The following is a 12678-nucleotide window of genomic DNA, read 5'->3' on the forward strand; positions in this document are numbered from 1 at the left end:
CATTTTTTTACATGTAGCTATCTAACTGTCCAAGCACTGTTTGTTGAAGAGAGATTTTTTTTCCTACTACATGATCTTGGCATTCATGTCTAAAGTCAGTTGACAAAGATGTATGGGTTTATTTTTGGATGCTCAGTTCTATTCCATTGATCTATATGTTTATCCTTACACCAATACCACACTGTTTCAATCACTGTGGCTTTGCATTAAGTTTTGAAGTAGGAAAATCTGAGTCTTTCAACTTTGATCTTATTTTTTATGATTGTTTTGGTTATGTAGCATCCCTTGAAATTTCCTAAAGATTTTAGGATCAACTTGTCTGTTTCTGGAAAAAAAAAGGCAGTTGGAATTTTGATAAGGATTATACTGCATTTGTAGATCCCTTTGGGAATTATTGCCATATTAACAATATCAAATCTTCCAATCCATGAACACAAGGTGGCTTTCTATTTATTTAGGTCTGCTTTTATTTCTTTCAAGAGTGTTTTGTAGTTTTGTAGCATGCAAGTCTTGAACCCCCTTGATTAAATTTATTTCTAAGTATTTTTTTCTTTTTGTATTTTGATATGGAATTCTGTAACTTTGTTGAAGTCATTCATTAGCTCTAAATGTTTTTGTGTGGATTCTTTATGAGATACTATATAAAAGATCATGTCATCTATGAATAGTTTTACTTGCTCCTTTCCCATTTGGATGCCTTTATTTCCTTTTCTTCCCCCATTTCTCTGGCTAGGACTTCTAGTGCAATGTTGAGTAGAAGATGGGGAAAGTGGGCAATTTTGTCTTGCTCCTGATCATAGGGGGAGTCTTTTCAGACTTTCACCATTGTGTGTAATGTTAGCTGAGGGTTTTCAAAAATGCCCTTTATTGTGATGAGAAAGTTGTCTTCTATTCCTACTTTCATAAGTGCTTTTATCATGAACATATGCTGAAGAGTGTTGAATACTTTTTCTTTGTCAATTGAAATAATCATTAAGTTTTTTTTCCCCTTTATTCTATTTAGGTGCTGTATTTTATAGATTGATTTTTAAAAGTTGAAACACTCTTGCAATCCTGGGATGAATGAAATCCAGGACTCTGTTTGGATTCTGTTTTCTAGTAGTTTGTTGAGTTTTTATATCTATATTCATAAGGGGTCCTGGTCTGTAGTTTTTTTTTTCTTGTGATATCCCTGTGTGGCTTTAGTATTAGGGCAATGCTACCTGATAAAAAGGATAAGCAAGTGTTATGTTCTGTACTATTTTTTTGGAATACTTTGAGAAGGATTGGTGTTAATTCTTCTTTAAATATTTGGTAGAATTTGCCAGTGAAGCAAGCCATCTGTTCCTGGCCTTTTCTTTTTGGGAAACCTCTTAAATGCTGATCAGATCTTTTCACTTGTTATAAATTTGTTAAGATTTTCTATTTCTTCTTGAGTCAGTTTTGGTGGTTTCATCTAGGTTCTCTACTTTGCTGGAGTCTGATTGTTCATAGTATTTTTTTTATTAGTTTCAAAGGTAGAATTTAGTGATTCATCAGTTGCATATAACACCCAATACTCATTACATCAAGTGCCCTCCTTAATGCCCGTCACCCAGTCATCCCTTCCTCCCACCCACTGCCCCTCCAGCAACCCTCAGTTTGCTTCCTAGAGTTCAGCATCCCTTATGGTTTGCCTCCCTCTCAATTTTCATTTTACTTTTCCTTCCCTTCTCCTATGTTCATTTGTTTTGTTTCTTAAATTCCACATATGAGTGAAGTCATATGGTTTGTTTTTCTCTGACTGACTTATTTTGCTTAGCATAATACCCTCTAGTTCCATCCACATTGTTGCAAATGGCAAGATTTCATTCTTTATGATGATTAAGTAATATTCCTTTGTAGACATATATGCCACATCTTCTTTATCCATCCGTCTGTTGATGGACATCTGGGCTCTTTCCATAGTTCAGCTATTGTGGACCTTGCTGCTGTGAACATTGTGGTGCATGTGCCCCTTTGAATCACTATGTTGGTATCCCATGGATAAATACCAAGTAGTTCAATTCCTGAGTCCTAGGGTAGCACTATTTTTAACTTTTTGAGGAACCTCCATACTGTTTCCCAGAGTGGCTGTTCATAGTATTTTATAATCCTTTTTTATTTCGGCAGTGTCAGCAGTTATGTTTCCATTTTCATTTCTGAATTTAGTAATCTGAGCCTGCTCTCATTTTTTCTTGATCTTCTGGTTTTAAAATTTGTCAATTTTGTGTAACTGTTTTCAGAGAACTAGCTTTTGGTTTCCTTGATTCTTCCTGTTGTTTTTCTATTCTCTATAGAATAGAATAACTTGCAGAAGGTGGACATGTTCCAGGTTTGACCTAAAAGCCAACTCATTTTGTGATGCCTCTGATGGTTTCCACCTCTACACATTTACAAATATGTCTACCTCCGGGCCTTTGCATCAACCTTGTGTCCTAGGACCCCAGGCAAGGGTGAGAATGTGAAGATCTGTCCCAAGGGAGCCACAAATATTGCAGTTTGGCCATAGTCACCCTAAGAAGACATGTAAACTCTGCCCAAAATAAAAAACAAATGGGAGAAAACTGCTGACTCATATATGCCCAAGAACTTTCATCATTACAGGTTTTTATAAGGTTGAAAATACTGGTTTTTTTCCTACTGATAAGGAAGCTTTCAGATTAAAAAAAATTGCTAAAATAAGTCATTAATTTAATTCTTTTTTTTTTTAAGATCTTATTTATTTATTTGACAGAGAGAGACACAGCGAGAGAGGGAACACAAGCAGGGGGCGTGAGAGGGAGAAGCAGGCTTCCCACCGAGCAGGGGGCCCAATGTGGGGCTTGATTCCAGGACCCTGGGACCATGCCCTGAGCCGAAGGCAGACACTTAATGACTGAGCCACCCAGGCGCCCATGACTGACTTAATTCTAACAGTGAGGTTTTGCTTAGGTTGAGACAGAACAAACCAAAGAGCATTACAAGTGCGGTTTTGTTTCCTCTTACATGTTTCTGAGAGGACATAACCATGAATTGCTGCTTTAGGAGGAAACCAAGAACTCATTTGTGGACAGTATCCAGGATGAATCTGTGTAAAATGCCAATGAAAATACTCCCAGTCAAAACATGAGGTGTGTGGGTGAGCTGTGAACAAAGAAAACGTCATCACATTGAAAGCTGGAAGTACCAAGCAAGAAAGATGACCAATAAGCAAATGAAGCATCCGACTGAACAACAAAGGAGGGCTCAGAGACAGATTTTAAAAGGGAAAGTACTTGCAAAGAAGACAAAGAAGTCAGATTTCAGAAGGATTCCCTCCCCAAATAGAGAACCTGGTAAGTATTTGATCAAATAAACCACAAAATTACGAAGGTTTGCAAGTTTATATTAGTGTGCTAATGTTGGCAATAGACAACTTCCTTACATGATTATAGTCATAAAGACCAAGACATATTCTCAGATAGCAACATAGCAAAATCAGGAGCAGAGTTGCTTTTGTTTAGAAACCAGGTTTATAGGATATTCAATATTTTAATAGCTTGGTGGCCCAAGCCAGTTAGGATGGCCCTGTTATTTTTATTTCAGAATGCAAAGTGCCTTACTTTTTTCCCAATTGCTGTCTATGAAGTGCTCAGTTATGTTGGAAATAGCATAATGTGTCAGTGCTGGCTTCTTGCATCCCTCCTTTGGTTGAGTTCCTGCCATTAAGATGTGGATTTGACAGAAGAGTTGGCTTCTAGTTGCTGTTTTTAAGTTCAGTATCATTAATTGGCTGTTTTATGTTATTTGATGTTTTTATATATTATATTATGCAGTTAGTTTTCATAGAAAGTCCTTTTAACGGTTATCAAAACTGGAGTCATATAACATGGAGGCCTAAAAGTACACCTTTTGGGGGCATTTTATTTAGCCCTTAGGGTTTATGTTCAGCAGTATTTTATTGCCCTCATCAGATCTGTTGGGATTGAGAACTGAGGAACTAATTCACTCTACCAGGTCAAGCTGATGTAACTATGATTGTAAGGGTCCCCCTGTTGGTTACTGTTTTGGGCCTGAAGGAAGTGAGGCTCAAAATATGTGTAAGGGGAGGATCTCAGAAGCCACAGAGCAGACACCAGGCAAGTTTTCCTGGGAGGAATTTGTGGATATCTTTTCCACATGTGAATCAGCCCTTAAGAGTGGGCTTTTGATACTTAATTCCAGAAGGATTAAACATTTAAATGTATAAAGTCTTCTAGAAATAGAAGACTATCTTTTTTTTTATCTTTGTGTAAGGAAAAATACTTAAGACATAAAAAGCTCTAATCAGAAAGATCAACACCTCTGCCCTTATTAAAAATAAGAACTTCTGTTCATCAACAGACACCAACAAGGAAGGGCAAAAACTGTCTACAAACTGGGAGAAGATATTTGCAACACCTGTACCTGATGAAGGTAGTATTCGGATTAATCCAAACAGAACAAGACAACCAATGGAAAAACTGCAACAGAGATTTCATAGGAAGAAGAAACACAAAAGGTGAATAAACATGAAAAATTGCTCAACTTCTTTAGTAATGAAGGAAACACAAATCCAGACTGTAATGATATAGCGCATAAAACCCACTAAAGGAGCTAAAAGTTAAGAAGTCGTATAATCACAGGTCTCAAAGACGAATAGAAGCTCTTACACACTGCTGATGGGATGATAAATGTACACACCCACTTTGGACAGAACTTGGTAATATCTTGGTAGTTGAACACTCACATACCCTGTAATCCAGCAGTTCCAGCAGTACACATGACTTTTGCACGTGTGCATAGGGAGACATCCATAAGGACATTCATGGCAAGAGTAAAATGTTGTATTTCTACCTTCCTTTCTGAAAGCATTGGATGGATGCAGAGGTCTGCATCTCTGCCCCAGTGCTGAAGTCACCTAGAAGGTTCCTTCTGTGTAATACCTCAGGGAAGTGCTTAAGAATGAACAAAGAAGGGGGAACCTGGGTGGCTCAGTCGGTTAGGCGTCTGCCTTCAGCTCAGGTCATGATCCCAGGGTCCTGGGATCGAGCCCGGCATCGGGCTCCCTGCTCGGCGGGAAGCCTGCTTCTCCCTCTCCCGCTCCCCCTGCTTGTGTTCCCTCTCTCGCTGTGTCTCTCTCTTTCTCTCTATCAGTTAAATAAATTTAAAAAAACTTAAAAAAAAAAAAAGAATGAACAAAGAAGATGTTCCTACAACTACCCATTCTTTTTTTATTCTGGATGATTTTAAATATCATCCAACTGGCAAGTCACCTCCAATAAAATATAAACTGAAAATAGATGTTTCTTCTTCCTTGTCTAGACTATTTCATTTGGTTCTCCTGTGCTATTGTCTAGTTCCAAAAGCAGCAGCTTAGTGTGAAATTTGTGGGAAGGATGCTATTCAGAGTTTGACTTCATTATGTAGTAAGTAAGCCAGTGAAAATCCAGCAAAAAGAACGTAGATATTTCTAGAAGATGCTAAAAACTATTCAAAGTGAAGAATTCATAGACATAATTTTTCTAAAATAGAACATTCAATCATTAAAGTTGGAAATTGAATAAATGAATGGATGATTGAATGAATGGTTGATTCAAAATGCATCATTAGTGCATTGGAAATAATAGACTATGTCACTTGGTCCTAAAAATATTCCTCTAAGGAATTGTTAAGAATATATGGGAGACTTTTAAAAAATAATACCCAAGCTCTAGTTAAATTGAATCAGAATCTCTAGAAGGACTTAGCCATTAGTATTTCTTAAAAGCCCCAGGTAATTCTAAACGTAACAGCCTTGTGAACCAGAGCCATGGCCTGTGCTGCAAGTGGGGTCCAAAGACAACATCACCTGGGATGTGGTTAGAATTTAGAATCTTGGCCCTGATCTAGACATATTGAATCAGAATCTACAGTTTGACCAAGTCCCCAGGTGATGTGTAACATAAAGTTTGAGAAGCTCTGGGTGGTCAGAATTGCTTTCCTTCCTGCATGCCATTTTGCCACATCTTCGATCAGGAGATTGGGGAAAGGTCTTTCTTTTTAAGACTCTTGTTCCCGCTTGAATCCGGAAGCAGCTCAAATTACCATTTTGGTAACTCTGATCATAAAGAAATAATCGAATAAACATGTACATGAAAAAGGCTCAACATCACTCATCAGAGAAACGCAATCCAAACCGCAGTGAAAGGGGCACCTGGGTGGCTCAGTCGTTAAGCGTCTACCTTCAGCTCAGGTCACGATCCCAGGTCCTGGGATCGAGCCCTGCATCAGGCTCCCTGCTCGGCGGGAAGCCTGCTTCTCCCTCTCCTGCTCCCCCTGCTTGTGTTCCCTCTCTGGCTGTGTCTCTCTGTCAAATAAATAAATAAAATCTTAAAAAAAAAAACCCACAATGAAATATCACCTTACACCACTTAGAATAGCTAGTATCAAAAAGACAAGAAATAACAAGTATTGACAAGGATGTGGAGAAAAGGGAACCCTCATGCACTGTTGGTGGAGATATAAATTGGTGCAGCCACTGTGGAAAACAGTATGGAGGTTCCTCAAAAAAAAAAAAAAAGTAGAACTACCATATGATGCAGCAATTTCACTTCTGGGTATTTATTTGAAGGAAATGAAACACTAACTTGAAAAATATGTGCACCCCTATGATCATTGCAACATTATTTACAATAGCCAAGACATGGAAACAACCTAAGTGTCCATCGATGGATGAGTGGATAAAGAAAAAATATGTATAAAATTCAGCCGAAACACAAGAAAATCCTGCCATTTGTGACAACATGGATGGAAGGGGCATTATGCTAAGTGAAATAAGCCAAACAGAACGATAAATAGTATATGACCTCATTTATATGTAGAATCTAAAAAAATAAAAACAAAACAAAACTCACTAAGAGGAGATTGGTGGTTGCCAGAGGAAGCGGGTAGGGGATGGGAGAAATGAGTGTAGGGGGTCAAAAGGTACAATCTTCGAGTTATAAAGTAAGTAAGTCCTAGGATGTAATGTACAGCATGGTGACTATAGTTAACAGTACTGTATTGTGTATTTAAAAGTTCCTAAAGAGTAAATCTTAAAAGTGTTCATCACACACACACAAAATTTTAACTACGTGTGGTGATAGCATTAACTAGATTTCTTGTGGCAATCATTTTGCAATATATACCTATATCAAATCCTTATGTTGTAAACCTAAGAATAATATAATGTTATATGTCAATTATATCACAATTTTATCATTTTTTAAAAGATTTTATTTATTTGGGAGAGAGAGAGAGAGAGCGGGGGTGAGGGCAGAGGAGAAAATCTCAATCAGACTCCACGCTGAGTGCGGAGCCCAACACAGGGCTCAATCTCACTATCTTGAGATCATGAACTGAGCCGAAATCAAGAGTTGGGCGCTTAACTGACTGAGCCACCCAGGCACCCCTATGTCTCACTTTTAAAAAATAAAGAAATAATTTACATTCTACCTCCCAGTGGGAAAAGTCAGTATCTCCAATCTAACCATGAGCAAAAGTGCAAAGTAACAATCATCCTGTCCACTTCCCAGTGGGAAAAGTCAGTATCTCCAATCCAACCATGAGCAAAAGTGTGAAGTAACAATCGTCCTGTCCAACTGCTCCAACATTCTTACCTCCATCCCAGGATGACTTTCCTTTCAATCCCACTTTAAGCCTCAATGCTTTATATTAGTATACAGATTGCTAAAGATTAAGAAAAAAATGTTATTATAGAAAACTTCAAACATGTATAAAATTGTCTAGTATAATGAACCATCTTGTACTATTGACCCAGCATCAATAATTACCAACTCATGGCTAATCCCCTTTCATTCATGCCAGCACCCACTTCCTCCTCTTCTAAATTATGCTGAAGCAAATCCAATCATTAGCTCATTCATCTATAAATATTTCAATGTGCATCTCTAGAGGACATAACCTAAATACCATTATGACACTTTAAGAAATGAACAACAACCCTTTAATACCATCAATATCCAGTTACTGATCACATTTCCCCCATTGTCTTATCATTTTTTTCATATGTTGAAACCCTAACCCTCAGTGTTTCTGTATTTGGAGATATAGTCATAAGGAGGAAAGAAGGTTAAATGAAGCCATAAGAGTGGGGCCCTGAACCAGTAGGACTGTTGTCCTTATAGGAAGAGGAAGATTCTATGTCAATTATATTTTAATAAAGCTGGGGGGAAGTTATAAAGAAATACAGAAATATAGAAATAAAGAAACAAAGAAACATCAAAAAACAGGAGACATCCGAGAGCTCTTTCTACTTGCATGCACAGAAGAAAAAGCCATGTGAGGACACAGAGAGAAGGAAGCCCTTCTACAGGAAGAAAAGTCTCACCAGCAACCAACCCAGATGGCAACTTGATCTTGGACTTAAAACTTTCACAACCGTGAAAAAGTAAATGTCTGTTGTCTAAGCCACCCAGTCTGTGGAATTTTATTATGGTGGCCTGAGATGACTAATACAATTACTGAGCACCTCCTCCACAGTAGATGCTCTGGTGGGCATTTACATGGGAGATACATATTTATACGTTCCATGCACATTCCGGAAGTCCATCCACATACCTTTGCCCCAGCCATATCACCAAACGTGCAATTTGTTTTTTCCAGGTCCCTAACAACCTGGTGCCCCTGTTAGCCACTGCCCATGAATCAGATGGTCATTCCTCAGGCCACCTTCCCTTCCATACAAAGTAAACCAGCTGTAGTAGCTGAAGCTCTGCCCACTGGGGTGGATTACCTTCACTTTTTTCTAGAAGCCATCCCTGAGTGGGGCTATAGTTGGGGGGCTTATAACTTCAGTCTGGGTCCATCATACCATGTACATCCATTAATAAATTTGGCCTCCACTTTTTCTTCCTCTGTGAGTGGCTATGGGGAGCTCCTCTTAAAGCCATCAGTGTGTGATGAGAGAGGGGCAGTGAGGCAGTGGGAAGAGGCACCACGGGAGCCTAAACCACCTGATCCTGAAGTTTGTGGTTTCCAGGTCTGCCAGAGATTGCTCTCATATATATCATGTACTCTTCACAATGAATCCCACTGAGCACACCCAGGTCATGATGGCCAGTTCAAGTCACATAGTCATTTGTGACCCAGGGTTAGATGTTCAGTCTCTGTTGGGAATCTCAGGCAGTCCAGGAGCTGCTTTTCAAGTGAAAATAGTCAGCAGTTGATTTTACTTGGGCCTTAGTGGGTCTGGACAGGGGCTCCTTATAGCATCTCTGTTGGCCACAGATTCTTCCTCTCTATTGGGTCTGCCGGTCAGACTGCTTGTAATGCAGCCTGGACTTGTTTCAGGCCCCAATAATTAGGTCAGAGCGGCACATCAAACTATGGTTTAAGTTGCCTCTAAAACCCAAGGAAAGCCGTGAAGTGTTGTATCTCCTAGGCATTTGGGGCAAGGCGCAACAACTGTGCCTCACTTGTAGAAGGAGGTACCCCAACATGCTCCACACCGCTGGACCCCCACAGACCCCATTGATATAGCAGCCCCTGCGCTTCTGGGGGGTTATCTCCCAACTCCTTGGCACCCCATGTGTCTTACCGGTGTGTCTAAGGTGCTTCCCACCTCCTGCTCCCTGGATCCAATTCGTGTAATGCCATCAGTGTAATGGACCGGTGTGATGTTCTGTAGGATATCAAGACAAACAAGTCCCTCCAGATTATATTATGACAGCAGGATTTGATTTAGCCCTGAGGCAAGACCGTTAAGCTACAGCGCTGTCCCTGACACAGGAAGGCCCACCACTTTTAATTATTTTTGCTGATAGAGAAGGGGAGTAGTGAAAGCATTTTCTAGGTCATTAGCTGCATACCAGGTGCCAGAAAGTGTTGCCTTTGGAGCAGCCAACCCACAGCAACCCTGCTGAGAGGAAGCCAGGATAATAAATATGCCAACCACTCTCCAGTCTCCTGCTAGTGCCTCCAATTAGCCGAATCCCCCTGAAAGCCAACCCACGGGTCAGCCTGGAGGACACAGGCAGAGAGGAGAAGGTGGAGATGGCGTCTGGAGTGGCAGATGGCCACCACCCACCATGCTGGTACATGATACAGTACAGTGCCCTGGTATGGGGCCACCATACTGGTACCTTCGTATATGAATGAATGAATAAATGGACCCTAATCCAATGTTAAAGGAGGGTTCCTTTCTCAGACATAGAATTTAAGAGTCACGTCATTGAGCAGGAAGCTCTCTGGATCACGTTGATTAAAGTTATGCTGCCAGCACATGATGTACTCTCTGACTATTTAATATACAATGGAGACAGATTGTATACACTAGTTACTGCAGGATTCGAGGTTGGGCAAAGTCTAGGGTTCTCTGCTGATTCATCATAGTTTCAGTAGTTTTCTTAATAATATCAAGTTTTATCACAACCTCATCCTCCCCTTTGCAGCTCAGGCCGGGACACATTCTTCCTTGTAGAGATTATCAGGCAGTACAGGGTATGAAAAAGATATTGGCCTCTGTGGATGAACCTTGAGGGTATTATGCTGGGTGAAATAAGCCAGTCACAAAAAGACAAATACTGCACAATTCCAATGCTATGAGGTCCCTAGAGTAGTCAGACTCCTAGAGGCAGAAGTTAGAAGGGTGGTTGTCAGGTTTGGAAGGAGGGGCAGTGCGGGGTTGTTGTGTGATGGATAGAGAGTTTCAGTTTTGCAAGATGGGAAGGGTTCTGCAGATGAATGGTTGTAGTACCCGCACCAGAGTGTGAACATCCTTAATGCCACCGAGCTGTACATTTAAGAATGGTTAAAATGGGGATGCCTGGGGGCCTCAGTCGGTTAAGCATCTGCCTTCAGCTCAGGTCATGGTCCCAGGGTCCTGGGATCGAGTCCCACATCGGGCTTGTTGCTCAGCAGGGAGCCTGCTTCTCCCTCTCCCACTGCTTGTGCTCTCTTTGTCTCTCTCTCTCTCTCTGACAAATGAATGAATAAAATCTTAAAAAAAAAAAAAAAGAATGGTTAAGATGGTGAATTTCATGTTATGTGTATTTTACCACAGTTTTTTAAATTTGAAGGAAAAAAAAGAGAAATTGGCACCTAATGCAGAAACACGTGTAGATTGTAGAGATGCCCCAATTGATTAAAATCCCAGCATTACCACTTACCAGCTGCGTGATTTGGGCAAGTTACTCAACCTCTCGGATCCTCAATTTCCTTACTTCTAAACTGGTATTGATAATGCCTATCTCACCGGATTACTGAGAGAATTAGGGAGATATGGTGCATAAGCATCTCCAGCAGAAGCTGTTTATAGATGCTGATTCCCTTGCCATCATACCTGTTTATTCGTCAACTCTCAGCTGAGACAACCTTTCCCCCTCCAGGCCTTTTCTTACCCATAAATCTGATTAGGGAATCCCTCCCGCAACACTTACTGTGAGAATACCAGAGTTGTCTGTTCAACTGTAATTGCTTCTTCACTGCTCAAGAACATCAACTCCACATGAGAAGGGCCTGTGTCTGTCTTTTTCCCAGTTGTAACCCCAGAGCTGAGCAGGTCCCACCGAAATGGAAAAGGATATAGAAAAACAGTGGAATGACCATGGGAGCCTTGAAAATAAGAAAGCACCATCCGTGGACAAGACATTTTGAAAAGTTTATAGAGGATAGAAAGTACATGGGGTCATAGCAGAATAAAACGGCAATCCCAGGCCACCGTGGCAATAGGGGCTATTTTTCCTGGCAGAACTCTGGAGAAATTCCAAGACGTGGAGTCAGCAGGTTGGGAGAGAAGAGGTGATGGATCAAAGGACCATCTACAGAATGGCTCAGTCAGTCAGTCCCTCCCCTCCATTAAATATCTGGAGCAGCACCATTTGCCCCAGGTACAGCCCTGTGCACCCCTCCTCCAACAGAGTAAAAGCTATGAAAATGAGGGAAGGGGAGGAGCTGTGGACTGAGGCAGAGCAGGTGCTAAGAGACACAGGGCCCCTACAAAAAGCCACAGGCAGGAGACACCACTCTCAGAGGGGATTCTTCCTTATTCTGGAGAGTCTGAGAAGCCTGCCTGTGGGGAGGACACACCCATTTACCCAGAGTCTTCCTGCTTGCCTCTCATGCTGATGGGGGTGGAGGTTGGGAGTGGGGTGAAGGAAAAGCCCTTTGGCTAAACAGGCCCGCCCATTTGCAAAGGCAGCTCAGGTGAGTCACCCAGGAAAGTCAATATAGCCCATCATCCATCATCCATGTCAACCAAAATCATGAGGCATTTAGAAAAAACTCACGCTGTGAAAGACCAATTTGCGCAAACAGAACACATCGTTTCAGAGAGTGGGAGACAGATAATGGCAAGAAATAGAACTTGAAAACACTTTCTAATCTAAGCTCCAAAAGACATACTATCTATTGAAGAAAAGAATAGAAGCAGATGGCCATGAAAAAGAACACTCAGAAAGTGAAAAACTCTCAAAAATTAAAAGCATGATTACTAAAATGAAAACTCCAAATAAAAGAATTGAACGAAGCAAACGGTCAAATAGTGATCTGGAAGAGATGGACAGAGAGGGGTTCCAAAGTACGGAGCAACAATGAGGGAAGGCTAAGAAACATGGATCTAATATCTATCCGTGAGGAGTCCAGGCAGAGAGACCAGTGGATGAAGAGCAAGTATTTATAAAGAAATAGCAGTACAGAATTCCCTGAAACTGAAGACATCCA

Source organism: Mirounga angustirostris, unplaced genomic scaffold (genome assembly GCF_029215605.1).
Source record: "Mirounga angustirostris isolate CCGP_5_RB_7025 unplaced genomic scaffold, mMirAng1.0.hap1 SCAF_3, whole genome shotgun sequence".
Classification (NCBI taxonomy): Eukaryota; Metazoa; Chordata; class Mammalia; order Carnivora; family Phocidae; genus Mirounga; species Mirounga angustirostris.